At 44.8% G+C, this 18,797-nt stretch overlaps 2 pseudogenes; both read left to right on the top strand.

Annotated features, from left to right (window-relative positions):
• The first annotated feature begins 11,653 nt into the window (after window positions 1-11,653).
• On the top strand, window positions 11,654-14,017 carry LOC147702717 (protocadherin gamma-A12 pseudogene; annotated as a pseudogene).
• Window positions 14,018-15,668: 1,651 nt separating this feature from the next.
• LOC147702716 (protocadherin gamma-B5 pseudogene) lies at window positions 15,669-18,175 on the top strand (annotated as a pseudogene).
• Window positions 18,176-18,797: the final 622 nt, after the last annotated feature.

Genomic DNA, 18,797 nt, shown 5'->3' with positions numbered 1-18,797 from the left:
AAATTAGTCTGTTCCTGTCCCAGTGCATGATGGGAACAGGACAAACCAAACTACAGAAGCCAATTCTTACACTGGGAAGGAAACAAGCTCCCGGGGACCGGTTTCTGGCATTACAGCCGTCTTCGGCCCGGTTTGCTTGAATCCTGATGGTGCAATGAGCAAGGGTCTCACATCTGAGAATACCCTTCCACGCTTAGGGTGGACAAAAATATTTACAAAAAGGGGTGGTGAGGGACAGAGTCTCTGAATTAAGCAGAAAGCTCTCACCCAGTCAAAAGAGCAGGGCTAGATCCAACACCGTTTTTTAGCTCACTGCACCATCCCAGTTTCAGAACCTGACTGTATGCAAATTAGTCTGTTCCTGTCCCAGTGCATGATGGGAACAGGACAAACCAAACTACAGAAGCCAATTCTTACACTGGGAAGGAAACAAGCTCCCGGGGACCGGTTTCTGGCATTACAGCCGTCTTCGGCCCGGTTTGCTTGAATCCTGATGGTGCAATGAGCAAGGGTCTCACATCTGAGAATACCCTTCCACGCTTAGGGTGGACAAAAATATTTACAAAAAGGGGTGGTGAGGGACAGAGTCTCTGAATTAAGCAGAAAGCTCTCACCCAGTCAAAAGAGCAGGGCTAGATCCAACACCGTTTTTTAGCTCACTGCACCATCCCAGTTTCAGAACCTGACTGTATGCAAATTAGTCTGTTCCTGTCCCAGTGCATGATGGGAACAGGACAAACCAAACTACAGAAGCCAATTCTTACACTGGGAAGGAAACAAGCTCCCGGGGACCGGTTTCTGGCATTACAGCCGTCTTCGGCCCGGTTTGCTTGAATCCTGATGGTGCAATGAGCAAGGGTCTCACATCTGAGAATACCCTTCCACGCTTAGGGTGGACAAAAATATTTACAAAAAGGGGTGGTGAGGGACAGAGTCTCTGAATTAAGCAGAAAGCTCTCACCCAGTCAAAAGAGCAGGGCTAGATCCAACACCGTTTTTTAGCTCACTGCACCATCCCAGTTTCAGAACCTGACTGTATGCAAATTAGTCTGTTCCTGTCCCAGTGCATGATGGGAACAGGACAAACCAAACTACAGAAGCCAATTCTTACACTGGGAAGGAAACAAGCTCCCGGGGACCGGTTTCTGGCATTACAGCCGTCTTCGGCCCGGTTTGCTTGAATCCTGATGGTGCAATGAGCAAGGGTCTCACATCTGAGAATACCCTTCCACGCTTAGGGTGGACAAAAATATTTACAAAAAGGGGTGGTGAGGGACAGAGTCTCTGAATTAAGCAGAAAGCTCTCACCCAGTCAAAAGAGCAGGGCTAGATCCAACACCGTTTTTTAGCTCACTGCACCATCCCAGTTTCAGAACCTGACTGTATGCAAATTAGTCTGTTCCTGTCCCAGTGCATGATGGGAACAGGACAAACCAAACTACAGAAGCCAATTCTTACACTGGGAAGGAAACAAGCTCCCGGGGACCGGTTTCTGGCATTACAGCCGTCTTCGGCCCGGTTTGCTTGAATCCTGATGGTGCAATGAGCAAGGGTCTCACATCTGAGAATACCCTTCCACGCTTAGGGTGGACAAAAATATTTACAAAAAGGGGTGGTGAGGGACAGAGTCTCTAAATTAAGCAGAAAGCTCTCACCCAGTCAAAAGAGCAGGGCTAGATCCAACACCGTTTTTTAGCTCACTGCACCATCCCAGTTTCAGAACCTGACTGTATGCAAATTAGTCTGTTCCTGTCCCAGTGCATGATGGGAACAGGACAAACCAAACTACAGAAGCCAATTCTTACACTGGGAAGGAAACAAGCTCCCGGGGACCGGTTTCTGGCATTACAGCCGTCTTCGGCCCGGTTTGCTTGAATCCTGATGGTGCAATGAGCAAGGGTCTCACATCTGAGAATACCCTTCCACGCTTAGGGTGGACAAAAATATTTACAAAAAGGGGTGGTGAGGGACAGAGTCTCTGAATTAAGCAGAAAGCTCTCACCCAGTCAAAAGAGCAGGGCTAGATCCAACACCGTTTTTTAGCTCACTGCACCATCCCAGTTTCAGAACCTGACTGTATGCAAATTAGTCTGTTCCTGTCCCAGTGCATGATGGGAACAGGACAAACCAAACTACAGAAGCCAATTCTTACACTGGGAAGGAAACAAGCTCCCGGGGACCGGTTTCTGGCATTACAGCCGTCTTCGGCCCGGTTTGCTTGAATCCTGATGGTGCAATGAGCAAGGGTCTCACATCTGAGAATACCCTTCCACGCTTAGGGTGGACAAAAATATTTACAAAAAGGGGTGGTGAGGGACAGAGTCTCTGAATTAAGCAGAAAGCTCTCACCCAGTCAAAAGAGCAGGGCTAGATCCAACACCGTTTTTTAGCTCACTGCACCAACCCAGTTTCAGAACCTGACTGTATGCAAATTAGTCTGTTCCTGTCCCAGTGCATGATGGGAACAGGACAAACCAAACTACAGAAGCCAATTCTTACACTGGGAAGGAAACAAGCTCCCGGGGACCGGTTTCTGGCATTACAGCCGTCTTCGGCCCGGTTTGCTTGAATCCTGATGGTGCAATGAGCAAGGGTCTCACATCTGAGAATACCCTTCCACGCTTAGGGTGGACAAAAATATTTACAAAAAGGGGTGGTGAGGGACAGAGTCTCTGAATTAAGCAGAAAGCTCTCACCCAGTCAAAAGAGCAGGGCTAGATCCAACACCGTTTTTTAGCTCACTGCACCATCCCAGTTTCAGAACCTGACTGTATGCAAATTAGTCTGTTCCTGTCCCAGTGCATGATGGGAACAGGACAAACCAAACTACAGAAGCCAATTCTTACACTGGGAAGGAAACAAGCTCCCGGGGACCGGTTTCTGGCATTACAGCCGTCTTCGGCCCGGTTTGCTTGAATCCTGATGGTGCAATGAGCAAGGGTCTCACATCTGAGAATACCCTTCCACGCTTAGGGTGGACAAAAATATTTACAAAAAGGGGTGGTGAGGGACAGAGTCTCTGAATTAAGCAGAAAGCTCTCACCCAGTCAAAAGAGCAGGGCTAGATCCCACACCGTTTTTTAGCTCACTGCACCATCCCAGTTTCAGAACCTGACTGTATGCAAATTAGTCTGTTCCTGTCCCAGTGCATGATGGGAACAGGACAAACCAAACTACAGAAGCCAATTCTTACACTGGGAAGGAAACAAGCTCCCGGGGACCGGTTTCTGGCATTACAGCCGTCTTCGGCCCGGTTTGCTTAAATCCTGATGGTGCAATGAGCAAGGGTCTATAGCACTGAATATGCTCATTTGGTTGCAACTGAAGAGATGAGGGCCACAGTGGATGGGGAAGGCAATGCCGCCCTCTTCCTCCTTGATCTGTTTGTGGCCTTTGATATTGTATCACAATCTTTTGTTTAACCGCCTACATAACCTCGGGATCCAGGGTGTAACACTAAAACTGCAGAACTAGTTTCTGACAGACCACATTCAATCAATCGCCTTTAAAGGCTTCACCACCTAACCTTTTTCACTCCTTAGCAGGGTACCTCGGGGCTCATCCGTGAGCCCACCTCTGTTAAATTTTTGTGACCCCCTTGGCGGCACTAATCCAGTCATTTGGGCTCTTGTTGGTGTCTTACGCTGACAATACTCAAATTAGTGCGTCATTATCGGACAAAAACGCAGACATGAGTAGGATCTTTAAAAACTGCATGAGTGCAGTGGGTCTTTATATGGACTAAAACTGAACTCAACTGAGACATAGGTCATCCTCTTTGGAAATAATCCCCGCTTTTGGTCCCCAAATTGGTGGCAGGAGGAACTGGATATCCTGCCAAAACCAGTGCAGAATGTGAAAAATCTGAGAGTCCTGATTAAATACTGATTAACCTACAAGGAGCAAGTAAATAAACGTATCTCTACCTCTTTTTCTGCCTTCGCATGCCCAAGAAAAATTGTGCAATTCTTGCCGTTCAACATGCTGAAGACGGTAGTTATTGCTTTAGTGCAATCGAGAATAGACAGTTGCAATGGGCTATATTTAAATCTGCCACAAAATAGTTCTAAAAAATGCAAATTGTGCCAAATGCTGCAGTCAGTCTTCTTACAAGGTCTCCCAGATATGGTTTGGCCTCCTAACCCGCCAACAGTCTGAACTGGCTGGTAGTGAGAAAACCCATAACTTTGAAGGGCCTTTGTACAGCTTATATGGCTCTGAAGGGCCAGTGCCCTGTGCACCTCAGAGGTCGGTTTAAGTGGTATCTTCCAGGCAGGATCCTTCTTTCCAGCTCAGCAAGAGAGTTGACTATAACCACTAACAGGACAGCAACCTGGTAAGGCAGGAGCTTGATACGCTGCACAACTTTATACTGGAACCATCGGCCCTGGGAGCTGAGAAGTGCTACCTCCTTGCTTAAGTTCAGGAAGGCTTTAAAGACCTGGCTTTTCACTCTGGATCTGAACTAGCTATCTTGAAATTCTGTGACTCTCCTCTGTTACCGTCCGGTCATAGGCAACGCCAAGATGCCACTGTGCAATCATTTGGTGCTTCATAAAAACGAAATCAAATCAATTGTTTTCCTGATGAGGGGCGGCAGAATATATAGAGTAACACGTGTGCATCTATTAACCCCTTCCAGGCTGCGGTTGGCCACTACCTCCCCAGTGCTGCCGTCAGCCAATGGCCGACGCGGCCCTGCCCGTTTTGCGGAAGTGCCGCACTTCCGCAAAATCGTGGGCGCAGTAAACGGGTTAATGAAAAATGTTATTTATCCTTTCTTGGAAGATTTCCGATTAGTCAAAAACCAAACAATTTCTGCATATTTGTATAACATTGATTAACTAAGTGAGTAGCAATATCTGCATGTATGCTGCCAGTCACAGGAAACATACAAGACAATGAGTGGGATTAAATGGTCCTTGGTAATAGTAGATATGGTTCTAGTTATACAAGACACCCGATAAGGAGCAAGGTGAGCTACCTGATCCGCTTCTTCCATTTGTAGAAGACGATCCCTTGCCGAGAGCTATTACTGGACAGGTACTTGCCCTATTTATTAAACAATTCAAACTGAGTCTAGAAACAAGTAGGTGCTATTTAAGCCATGAACAGCAGCAGTAAGTCATTTGCTGGCTTGAAGGTGTGCACACCTCATTCTGTGTTCTTTTGCTCTTCACCTTCCCAAGCACATACATAACATGTTACCTTACACTAGGGAATGAACAGGAAGCACTGAAAAGAAAGGACTGCCTGAGTTACAGGAAACCAAATTCTCCCCTCCTATGCAATCATTAAGAAATTATGTTCATATTATAACACAGTACGTGTTTAAAGAAAAGTTGAGGTGTCTGTTGTTGTGCATAAAAGCAGATATTTTATTGTGATAATTTCTAATCACTATTGTAAATGTAAAAAAATGGTTTGTAAATGTTCTTAGTTATTATAAAAGCAATCTATTTTATGCAGTAGCGTGCAAAGCTCACTGTTGAATCAAACTGTGGAAAAGTGGAACCTGAGGTAGCCGAAGTGCCTGTTTGTGCTCTGAGTGTCTTGACTCAGCCGTCCTCTTTAGTTCACTAATTTAGATAAACTGAAAGTTACTGCATTTCTTTTTCTGCTTTATTGAGCACCTCATTCTTGCATGTATGTATTGTTGTTGTGATGGCTGCTTACACCTTCTGAACTTTTGAATTCAGACCACAATATTATTTACTAGAAGTAGTTCTTGCAGACACACTAATTTCAATGTTGCAATGTCTTAAGTCTCTTTGTGGGCATTTCCCATAGTATATTTTGTTATCTTTCTATCTATAAAGCATCATCTTCAAATGTGTTCATCTCCTCCATTATGTGCAGCTTGTAAACACATGCTGGCTAGTCCTTCTTTCTAATTCGCAATGTGTGCTGCCTCAAAATGTACCTCCCAATCTCACAACAATACCACTATCTTTGGGATCCCATAATAGTAAGCTTCACGGTCTTCCCCTGGAGTTGTGCTTGTACTGTTGGCATCTTTCAAGATAAAGATTGTTATTGTCCTGATAGTGTTTTTGAAGAACATAGAACCATACGTACTATAGAAACATTTTCTCTGCTTTCCAAAGTCTTCTTGCTTAGACTCCTTTACTGTTCTTCTCAACCAAAGAAGCTCTGTTCAGTACACTGCTGCCATTTTCTTGGAGATTTTAGAAAGATCTGTGTGTTTCTCATTTAAAAATGGCAGCTAAATATCATGTCTTATGTTCCTAGATTGTTCAAACATCATTGTATGAGGCCGTGCAATGCGTAGTTTGTTGCTGTCACTGATTCAAGCAAATTAAATAAACTTTGCGCTGCCTGAAGTTAGTCCTTGAAAACCATATTCTTCTTCATAGCCTAGAAATACATCTGAATAGTTATATTTTGTAGATGCTCATTGTTTGCAATAAATGTTATTTTTGTCATGTGTCATGTGTCCTTTGTCTGCCTTCTTATCACCTTGTATGGAAATGTGGTCCTTAAGAAAGGGAAGAACGTTTCACATCCTACACAGCCCCTCTCCATCTACAATAGGTTATGTTATTTTACATCTATTTATAAGTATTTTCTCACCTGTGAAGGTATTCAGATGCTGAAGCAGGAGCAGCGTGGTCCTCGTAAAGAATGGCAAGTTTGAAGTCAAATAGCCACATCTCCTTCAGCTTCTTGTGGAATTCAAGAATTAAAACAGAGGGTCTGATGTGCAAGGGTTGGTCATTCCAGACTTTAGGGGTGATGTAGAAGAAGGTTCAACCATTGGGTCTGCGAATGTGTGGGATGTGTGTGAGTAGGAGTCAGGATAAGCTGAGGAGCATGGTTGTTTTGTGGAATCTGATATGTTTGCAGAGGTAAGCTAGTCCTGTGTTGTGTAGTGTTTTGAAGGTGTGTGAGATGAGTTTGAACTGAGCTCACTTGTGACTTGGAAGCCAGTAGAGCTCCCTGGATGCAGGGTGATGTGTGCATGGCATGTTAAATTCAGTGTTATCCCAGCTGCTGAGTTCTGGTGGGTCTGGACTCGCCTAGTCAGTTGCGAGTTGATTCCAGCTTAGAGGGTGTTTCTACAGTCCAGTTTGCTGATGATGAGGGCTTGGTTGGAGCATCTGCGGGGGCTGTTGGGGAGCCATTAAAAATCCTCAGTATCTTCAGGGTCTGGCAGCAAGAGCCGGAGACTGAATCAACTTGGAAGGAAATTGTGAGTTTATGTGGATGTCTATGCTGAGGTTCTTGGCATGGATGATGGAGGTGTGAACAAGTTCTTCTTGCCACCAGGTGGAGATCCTTGGTGAGTAGGAACTGCAGAAGATCACAACTTGTCGGTGTTCAGGTGGAGACAGTTGGTTTTCATAAAGTTGCAACTTTGGTCACGCAGGTGACAAACTAGGTCTTGGTTTTTGGCTTTTTGTTGGAGTGGTAGAGTGTCAGCTGTGTGTCATCAGCAGAAGATAACACTGATTCTCTCAGTGCAGACTATGCTGGCAAGTGATATCAAGTAGGTGTTGAAGAGTGTTGTGCTGCCTTGATGTGGTCTACAAATGTAGTTCTGGGCATCTGAGCAGCAGGAGGCTAGGCTGACTGACTTGGGGCGAACAAAGCGATACAAAAGGGGATGATAGGCGGAGCATTTGAGCCAATCAAACACTCACCCCCAGTCAACTGATCTGGGTTTAATCCATCACCATTCTTTAGCTCACTCAGCCACCCCAGTTCTGACATGGCCATATGCAAATCCGTCTGACCCCGTGCCTCATGGGAACAGTCCAGCCCGAACTGCCAAGCCATGTCTTCCCTGGACCAGAAACAGGCATCCTGCGACCGGTTTCGGATTCAAAATGAAGGCACAGGGTCAGACTGATTTGCATATGGCCATGTCTGAACTGGGTGGCTGAGTGAGCTAAAGAATGGTGATGGATTAAACCCAGATCAGTTGACTGGGGGTGAGTGTTTGATTTGCTCAAACGCTCCATCCATCATCCCCTTTTGTATTGCTTTGTTCACCGTAAGTTGGCAGGGTATGCTCAGACGTGAGTCCCTTGCTCACTTGGCCACTGGATTCAAGATAGCCTGGCTGATGAGGATTATGAATCCGAAACCGGTCCCAGGATGCTTGTTTCCGGTCCAGGGAAGACATGGCTTGGCTGTTCGGGCTGGACTGTTCCCATGAGGCACAGGGTCAGACTGATTTGCATATGGACATGTCTGAACTGGGGTGGCTGAGTGAGCTAAAGAATGGTGATGGATTAAACCCAGATCAGTTGACTGGAGGTGAGTGTTTGATTTGCTCAAATGCTCAGTGCATCATCGCCTTTTGTATCGGACTGACTTGGGTGAGGCATCACCCAAGAAAACCTAGATCTGGGTCATTGCCTTTTTGTAGGAGAGGTAGAATGTCAGCTGTGTGTCGTCAGCAGAAGATAACACTGGTTCTATCAGTGCAGACTATGCTGGCAAGTGATATCAAGTAGGTGTTGAAGAGTGTTGTGAAGCCTTGATGTGCTCTACAAATGTTGTTCTGGGCATCTGAGCAGCAGGAGGCTAGGCTCACTGACTTAGGTGAGGCGTCACCCAAGAAAAAGCTTATGGCTTTTTTTATCCCACCAAATTCTAATGTATCCGCTGCTGGTATTCCTGTTGACATCTTCAACTTGAACTGTTATCACTGGGCTCTACATATTGGTATCAATCCCAATGAATGATGGACACGTTCCCATGAGGCACAGGGTCAAGACTGATTAGCATATAGCTGGGTCTGAACTGAGGTGGTGAAGTGAGCTAAGAAACGATGATGGATTCAACCCAGATCTGTGATTGGGTGTGAGTGTCTGAAAAGTTTCAGCGCTCCATCCATCATCTCCTTCTGTTTGCTTTATTCGCCCTAAGTTGGCAGGACATGTTCCCTGCTGTCTTTGTCACTGGATTCAAGCTAGTCTGGTTGATGAGGGGTATTAACCCAAAACCGGTCCCAGGATGTTTGTTTCCCGTCCAGGGAAGAACTGGCTTGGCAGTTTTTGCTAGACAATTCCCATGCGGAACAGAGTCAAGACTGATATGCATATAGCTGGATCTTAACTGAGGTGGCAAAGTGAGCTAAAGAACGATGATGGATTCAACCCAGATCTGTGACTGGGGGTGAGTGTCTGAAACTGGATTTAACCCAGATATGTGACTGGGGGTGAATGTCTGAAAAGTTTAAGTGCTCCGTCCATCATCTCCTTTTGTTTGCTTCACTTTCCCCCTTTCGCTACATCTTTGTGTCAGTCCTAATGAACGATGGACAAGTTCCATTACTAGCTTTATTTTTTCTCTCTAACCGCATACTGTTCAAGAATACCACATCTATATGCCCTTGTCAGCATCCTCTGCCTAGACCACTGTTTTCTGCTGGACTCTTTATTGGCACCACTCGTTAATTTACACCCTTTGTTCACTGGTGGGTTTATTAGAGTAACTTGGATGGCAGAGTTTCCACTCACTAACAAATATCCCTTCTTAATCTCCTGTACTTGGGGTGTCTACGCTCACATAAAGCCCTGCAGAGACGTGGTGCAAGTTCAGCCAGCCTCTTGCTGGAGTAGCTGTTGAATCGTACGTGAACCCAAGTCAACAGTCTTGTTCCAGCCTGGCATGCTCTCGTGCATTGCACTCCTGTGCGGTCCTTTCCACACATTACACGTCCACTAATGTGCTGAAAGACGTGGTATCGGAGTTGTCTTCGGTTATTTGGGGATTTTGCCGGGACGAGCAAAGCACGGTCTACTAATGTCAGCTGTGTGACCATGAATGTTCTGCTCTACTCAGAGGTGGAGCAACTCTGCCTATATTTTATAACTCTTTCACAGCTTCTGTTCCATGGTATATCCTGGCAATTCTGCAAGCACTGGAGTAAAAGCAGATATTCGTTTTTGAGCCTTTGAGAGAGGGACAGGCAGGCTTTTCTGCTTTCGGTGTATTCCTGCTTCCTGCCACTCTCTGGTGTGCACATCTTTACCCCATCCTCCTGCCTGCTCCCAGCTCAGCGCCTAGAGGCCACCTTGGGGTAGTGAAGGCTTCATATTATCAGCTTGTCACCAACCATGAGTTGATGCTATTACCCCTGGAAGATAGAAGAGGTGCCCTGCTAATGCCAGTGCTTTGCTGTCCCGTGCAGTTCTGGCCGCAGAGATAGAGATCGCTCTGTCAACGCCTAACCTTCCTTTCCATTCCTCGCAGACACCCTGGAGATGGGCTGCGCCATAGCACAACAGAACGCTTGTATCATTACCGAGATAGTTCAGTGTCCACCCGTGTGAATGGCTTTGAGGTGATACTGAGGGAAATATCGCGAGAGTGTCGGGTTCAGTTCAAAGTCTCTGCTCTGACCCAGGTTCATATCCAGCGATGGTCCTCGATTAAAGGAACAGGCAACGAGCTAACAGTGCAGTTGATATTGTTAAGTCTCAAAAGAGTTAACACCGTTAGATTGTGCCTTTTTTGAGTAAAAAAACACACGTCATTAGCTGACGTGCGCTTCTCTCCTTGGTATCCCTGATGGATCCGCTCGTGAATGAAGTCCTCTAGGGCGGCAGAAGTCTGTGTTCCATAACCCTCACACAGCTGATTTGAGGTATCCGATTAATTAGACCAGTGTATAAAGATGTTCATTTGATGACGCTTATATGTGTTTTTTCTTTAAAATATGAGCATTTGTGGTTCTAAATGCTATTGCTATATATGTTTGTAATACATAGTAACATGATTCATATAGCCCTGAAAAACCAATGCATGAGCTGCTCGAAGAGCCGTTAATGCAACACACATCTGCAGCTGGAGGCTAAAATGTGCCTTGAAAACTTCGATGGGCGCTTTATTTCTGTAGCTGCATACACAGCACCGCCCTCGAAGTTCCCACCCACCTGGGAATTCTAACGCCATGTTAGTCCGTCAGAATGAGGTATGGGTGTCTCTTGTTTCTGGCTGTTAGTCTACAAACTTCGGCCAAAGTGAAAACAAAAGTAGCATCTAACACTTTTCACCAGCAGTGCTTGCAGCGTGTGCAGTTACTTGCTAGGACACCGAGCGCCGCTGTTCAACCAGGGAAAGAAGAACGGAAAGACACATCGGACCACGTGGTGTGTAGTGCAGCAGAGACGGGACTAGGGCAGCAGTTTAATAGACGGGAAAACCTCCGAAGATTTCAGTGAGTCCAAGCATCTGCTTCGGTGGAGTCCGCAAACGAGCGTTCCCTGCACCTCAAAAGAAGCCGCGCATTGTACTGGTAATCTGGGGTGATTCTGTGTCTGGAATGGCACCGACGCCGAGGCGACGCATCTCTGGATCTCAGCCGACGGGAATCCGTTCTGCCGGTGCTCAGGAACCGAGGCGCTGTTACTCCGGGGCTCAGGCATCGAGGAGCTGTTACTCCGGGGCTCAGGCAACGAGGCGCTGTGACTCAGGGGCTCAGGCTTCGAGGCACTGTGACTCCTGGGCTCGGTCCTTGAGGCGCTGTTACTCCGAGGCTCAGAGATCGAGGCTCTGTTACTCCGGGGCTCGGGCATCGAGGCGCTGTTACTCAGGGGCTCCTCTGCTACTTATTGTGGCTCTGCTGACAGTCTGTGGAGCCGCTTCCGGGCAGCTGCGTTATTCCATTCCCGAGGAGATGAGGAAAGGCGCTTTTGTTGGGAATGTGGCTCTGGATCTGGGAATGGATACAAAGGAGTTATCAGAGGGAGGAGCTCGGATCCATGACCGAGGTACGATGCCGTATTTTGCCCTTAATTTAAACAGTGGATCTTTATTCGTTAATGAAAGGATTGACAGAGAAAATATTTGCGGGAACGACGTTAGATGTCTCTTAAATGTAGAGATTATTTCAAAGAACATTATGAAAGTGTATGCAGTGGAAGTGGAGATTCAGGATATTAATGACAATTCCCCCTCGTTTACTGATGATCAAATAACATTACAAATCCTTGAAAACACTGTCCCCGGCACCCGATTTGTGCTGCCCGAGGCGCACGATGCAGATGTGGGCGTGTACTCTCTGCAGAACTATCGACTCAGTGAAAATAAACACTTCACACTGGACATAAAAAGCAGTACAGATGGCACAAAGTATGCAGAGCTGGTCCTGGAGAAACCACTAGACAGAGAGGAGCAGGAAGTTCACAGCTTGATCCTCACAGCCACGGACGGAGGGGATCCGGTCAGATCAGGCACCATGCGGATACAGATCAATGTGCAGGATGTGAATGACAACGCACCCGTTTTTCAGCAGTCTGTCTATAAGTTCAGTGTGTTGGAAAATGTACCTAAGGGGACTGTTGTGGGCAGCGTCAGAGCTATTGATTTGGATAAAGGATCGAATTCCGAAGTAACATATTCTTTTAAAAAAATGAAAGAAAATATTGTACAAAAATTCAAACTAGATGCTCATACTGGAGAGATATCGTTGATTGAAACTCTGGACTTTGAAAAGAACGCATTTTACGAGTTTGAAGTTCGAGGAAGTGATGGGATTTTATCATCACGCTGCAAAGTTTTGATAGAGGTCATTAATGTGAATGATAATAGCCCAGAGATCCTAATGTCTTCTGTGCTCAAGCAGGTTCCAGAAAACAGCCCGCAGGGTACAGTCATTGCAATTCTGGAAGTGTACGACAAAGATTCGGGAGAGCATGGAAAAGTTACTTGCTTTCTGCAGCCATACCTCCCCTTTCAGTTGCATAAATCAGTTGGAAGTTACTACAGTTTGGTAACTGATAATATTCTGGACAGGGAACAGGTCCCACAATTCAACATAACTATTACAGCCACGGACAATGGAATTCCCCCGTTGTCTATAACCAAAACCATAAACCTGCAGATTACAGATGAAAATGATAATCCACCAACATTTCAGCAAACGTCATACAGTGCCTACATAATGGAAAATATACCTCTTGGCACTTCCATTTTTTCAATCAGAGCAACAGATATGGACTGGGACAAGAATGCCAAAATCAGTTATTCTATTATTGAGGGACCCATAGAGAAAACACCATTGTCATCCTATATATCAATTAATACTGAATCTGGTGTTATATATGCACTTCGATCCTTTGACTTTGAAGAATTTAAAGAATTTCAAATTCAAGTGAAGGCACAAGATGGTGGTTCTCCATCTCTCATGAGTAATGTCACTGTGACATTCTTTATACAAGATCAGAATGACAACACCCCTGAAATATTATACCCTTCAACACCCATGGATGAGTCCTCTGGTGTGGAGATGGCACCTCGTTCATCTGAACCAGGTTATCTGATTACAAAGGTAGTCGCTGTCGATGCAGATTCTGGCCAGAATGCTTGGCTCTCCTACCAGCTGCTGAGGTCCACTGATCAGGGGCTGTTTACTGTAGGTCTTCATACTGGCGAAATCATGACAGCTCGCCCTGTTATGGAAAAAGATGCAATAAAACAATTCCTGGTGGTCTTAGTCAAGGACAATGGGCAGACCCCTCTCTCTTCCTCAGTTACAGTCACCATAGTTTTGGCAGACAGTCTACCAGAAATTCTTCACGATCTAAGTAACCCTTCGACATCCACAGATTTGGAATCCAATCTCACATTGTATCTGGTGATCGCTGTTGCTGTTGTTTCATTCCTGTTTCTTTTCCTGATCATTCTTCTTTTGGCAATCAGGATTCATCACTGGAGGGAATCTCAGCTCTGTGAGACATCCGGGGTTAACTTTAGTGCTCTTCCTGCTTCTCAGTTTGTGGGCATTGATGGAGTCAAAGCTTTTCTGCAGACCTATTCTCGTGATGTGTGTTTAACAACAGATTCTGAGAAAAAACAGTGCCATTTCCAAAGTTCAAAGGATTCAAATACTCTTTCTGCAAATCAGAATCTTGAGGGTCGAGGACCACCACTCCTCATTGATGATTTTTTGAGTATAGGCAAAGAGGACAAGCTGTTTATGGAAGTAAGTTTACTTATTCTACATTCTTTTTATACTTATTTAAAAAATCGGTCACATTGACCGCTCTACAGTGCCAGCTGTGAATAATGAATATATTTTCATTAGTTTGTGTTCTTTGCTAACTAATGCATGCTTAACAGAAAACAAACCATTTTAAATTAGCTACTTCATAATCACATTACTCTGAAATGGTTCTCATTAATGGTCTTCCGTTCTACAGTACTTTCAGTAGCTCAGGTTTAGCAGTGACAAACACAGAAACTTGGAAGCTGGTGTTCAAATATTAAAGTGTGAAAGATAACATCACTCTTCAAAATGGCTTTGGTGATTCCTGCCCGTGATGTAAGCTCAGCCTTATTTACTTGCCAATGTGTTAAAATATTGCGCAAATATGTTACACATACAAATATTTGTATGTGTATGTGTTTTCGGCCAACATATTAATTCGTTTGCTGTGACAGCTAAAGTGTGCATCCATTCGTCTGGGTAACATTTTTAGTGGAAGTTCGATATTTTCTATATAGGAGGACTCCAAAAGGAAATGTGTTCTTTGAAATACAGCTAAATATCACTTCATAGATATTTATTGATGTAATGGATTATCATTTAGGCCTTTCTGTTATTAGGAAGATGTTTGCAGAAGAAACTGCTAACACACTGCAATATCAACCTCTATCTCCCGAACAAAGCCCACTGTCTGTACCACTGACCGAACTCGCATCCCCCTCCCCATCACACAATGTTGTAATTCCTTTCAAGTAAGGTTGAATGTTTATACAGCAACACCATGTGGCTACATGGATTCATAGGATTGATGAAATGGCAGATAGAGGTATATGGGGGAAAATCAGCTATAACCCCAAATTTTTGTAAAAAAAATATGCTCCCCCCACCCCCGCCCCACACACACACACATAATGTAATGATGGGCCCCAAAGTCTTCCATATATCACAGATATTCATTGCCTTTCTATTAAAACACCCCCTTATAGCCCCCGAAGCTTTATCATTTTTAAGAAAAAGATCAGGAGACAGCTAGCTACACAATATGACGTTTTACATGATTACATGTGTTTAATTTCACAAGATATGTCTAATTGACTGATGCAGTCATCCTACCTGCTTCTTTCTGGCTTAGATGCCACAGTTGGACTTTTTATCACGTTTGTATTTGTCACCCCCAGCATGTGTTTCGTTTTCTGGTGTGTTTTGGTCGCTTGCCTCCTCGGGGCCTGGAAAGAAATGTTAATCACAGATATAGTATTATTCTCTGTCTCCTTTGATTAATTTCAGTTACATATGATGTGGAGGCACACAAACAAGGGCTTGCGCTTGCGCTCTGTTTCGTTCCATTCATTCATTGAGTTGATATGAAGCAGACACGTTTTTCATTTGTAATTCATTTTAATAATGGTTTGGAAGTTTTCGGTGGTTCTGAGAGTTTCGTGCAGCCTGGCTGCAGTCACCCTCTGGCCCACTGAGGGCCGCTGTTGTCATATACTGGGTGACAGCAGGCGTGGAGTCTCCTGCTCTCGGAGTGCGCAGTCAGTGTGGAGAGAAGCAGGACCCAGAAGTGCTGAAACGAACTCTTCACACAAGACGCCTAGGCAGCGAGAGTTGGCACATTGAAGAAGCGGAGGCTCCGGTTCATTCCTGGATACAGATTAATTTCTGGATTCTCTTCTGCGATTTTGATAGTCTTCTTTTTTATTGGAATACTTGTGAAGGTCTCTGCGATCGTCAATCGAAGCGCACACGCAGGCAGCGCCGACTATGGCTTGGACGGGAAGAGGAGGACCCCGAGGCAGGCGGCAAGTACTGGCGTCTTTGTTGTTTCTGTGGGTCTGTGAGGCGGTCTGTGCACAGATACAATATTCAATCTCAGAGGAACTGAAGCGGGGCTCCGTTGTTGGGAACATGGCGAAAGATTTGGGTTTAAATATCGGGCGTTTGCAAGACAGGAACCTGCATATTGCCTCCGATGCCGAGAAGCAGTATTTATCAATAAACCCGGAAAATGGGAACCTGTACGTTATTGAAAGGATCGACCGAGAGGAGATGTGCGGGGAATCACCGAACTGCTCCCTCACCTTCGAGGCTGTTGTGGAAAACCCACTTAATTTTTTTCACATAGACGTCTTTATTCGGGACATTAATGACAACCCCCCGAGTTTTTCAAAGACGTCAATTAGTCTAGAAATTGTTGAGACGTCTTCGCCAGGGACCCGGTTTGCCCTTGACTATGCCCAAGATCCTGATATTGGCATCAATGCCCTGCAGGGCTATAAACTGAGCAATAATCCTAATTTTGTTTTGGAAGAAAGAGTGAGCAGAGATGGCTTTAAATATGCCGAATTGGTTCTGGAAGCTGTCTTAGACCGTGAAAAAGAAGGTCACCTTCACATGGTGTTAACGGCTTATGACGGGGGAGATCCAATCAGATCAAGCACCGTGGACATTAAGATTAATGTCCTTGATGCCAATGACAATTTCCCTGTGTTCAGTCACGAGGTTTACAGTGCGAGGGTTAGTGAAGGGGCAGCAATTAACTCACTGGTGCTTCTGGTGAAGGCCACAGACCAGGATGAAGGGTCAAATGCAAAAATCTCTTACTCTTTCACTGGCATGTCCGCTAATTTCCCCAATACATTTGATTTGAATGCAGATACCGGAGAAATTTTTGTTAGGAGAGCCCTGGATTGTGAAAAGATGAATTCATACAAAATGGTCGTAGAAGCCAGGGATGGAGGGGGGCATGTGGCACAGTCTCGGGTACTTATAGAAGTTACTGATGAGAACGACAATGCCCCCGAGGTAACTTTTAGATCTGTCTCCAGTTCCCTTCCTGAGGACTCCTCCCCGGGTACTGTGGTAGCGCTCATTGTTGTTCATGACCGAGATTCTGGAGACAACGGAAAAGTTGTATGTCATATTGAAGAAAGTGTACCTTTTAAATTAATATCATCATCTGCAAAATATTACAAACTTGTGACTGATAGTGCCTTGGACAGGGACACTGTCCCGGAATATAATATCACAGTTACTGTCACGGACAGGGGATCTCCTCCTCTAACCACGAGCAGAACACTCCGATTACAAATATCTGACGTAAATGACTGCCCTCCTGTGTTTGAGAAGTCTTCCTACCAAATCTATGTGCCAGAGAACAATGCCCCAGGTGCTTCCCTTTACCATCTAAAGGCTTCTGATCTGGACTTGGATCAAAATGCCCATATCACTTATTATATTAGAGATAATGGCCAGGAGAATACACCACTGTCTTCCTACATCTCCATTAACGCCCAGACCGGTGTGATCTACGCCCAGCGCTCTTATGACTATGAGCAGCTCAGGGAGTTTCACTTCCAGGTGAAGGCCCAGGACTCTGGGTCTCCTCCTCTCAGTACTAGTGTCACTGTGAGGGTATTTATTGTGGATCAGAATGATAACCCTCCGGAAATCCTCTACCCTGCACTCGAACCTGATGGTTCTGTGTTGTTTGAAATGGCCCCTCCTTCCTCTGATCCGGGTTACCTGATCACAAAAGTTGTGGCTGTGGATGCTGATTCTGGACACAACGCATGGCTCTCCTTTCATCTGCTGGTATCCCCCGACCCCTCACTGTTTACAATTGGTCTTCACACTGGAGAAATAAGAACACAAAGAGTCTTCCTGGAGAAAGATCTTGTTAAGCAGAAAGTGGTTGTCGTAGTCCAGGACAACGGACAGCCACTACTGACAGCCACAGTTTCTCTAAACATAGTGTTTGCAGAAAGCATGCAGGAGGCACTTCCTGAACTGAGCAACCCTCCTCTTGACCCAGTCGTCCAACCAGATTTAAAGATTTATCTAATTTTAGCATTGGCATTCATTTCATTTTTATTTATTTTAACGCTGATCCTTGTTGTGGTCTTGAAATGCAGAAAGCTAAAGCAACCCAAGATGTTTGAGTCTTTAACTCCAGCTCTTTACTCACACATTGACCCACGGTTCACAACTAACTACCAGCACGGGACTCTGCCGCTGCCTTACTCCTACGAGGTCGCTGTAGCCCTGGATTCTGGGAACAATAAGTACACTTTTCTCCAACCAAACCCAGAGGTTCCTACGGATAGTCTTCTTTCTGCAAATGATTCTGGGATTGGAAACGAGTCTGTTGATGGAAAAATTGAATATCAAAACCTCAACCAGGTGAGGCATTTATTGAAATGTATTTAGAGTAGGCCTGAGGGAAACTTAAATTACTCCAATGTAATTCATATCATTTGACATCACTCTTTTTACTGAGGAATAGTGCATGATGGGGTCCAAAGTTATGATTTTTAGACTAAACCATAGCGAGTGTACTTCATTGTATTTTTTTTTTTAAACATTAGTTCTTGTCTCATTCAAGCACCTAAGTATGATGTCACTTTAACCTTTGGTCTTGTGTGTGTCTATATATGTGTATGTATATATAAATATTTACATATATATGTTCTTAGTTGCTATTGTTTGCTAATGAGGCTAATTAAATAGCGAAGTATGTTATTTTCCTGCATACTCTTTAATCTGACGCACCGGGATTTACTTGCATTCAGTAGCTGTCTGGCTATCAATGTTATGTTACGTGCATGTATATAATGCTCTACCACTGTTTACCTTTATAGAACCTAGATATTAGTTGCTACTTCTGAGATACTCATCAGCTGGTGGTAGAGTGGTCTGTGGCATTGTATTTACAATGTTCAGAAGTAACTTACGATGGTGATTGGCCAGCAGGGTTAGTCTAGAGTATGGTATTTGTTTGTGTTTTAATATATTGAAGAATGAATGCCTTGCTAGCACAGTATTGTAAGGT

Source organism: Lissotriton vulgaris, chromosome 7, assembly GCF_964263255.1.
Source record: "Lissotriton vulgaris chromosome 7, aLisVul1.2, whole genome shotgun sequence".
NCBI classification, from domain to species: Eukaryota; Metazoa; Chordata; class Amphibia; order Caudata; family Salamandridae; genus Lissotriton; species Lissotriton vulgaris.
This window is presented reverse-complemented; position numbering and strand designations above follow the sequence as displayed.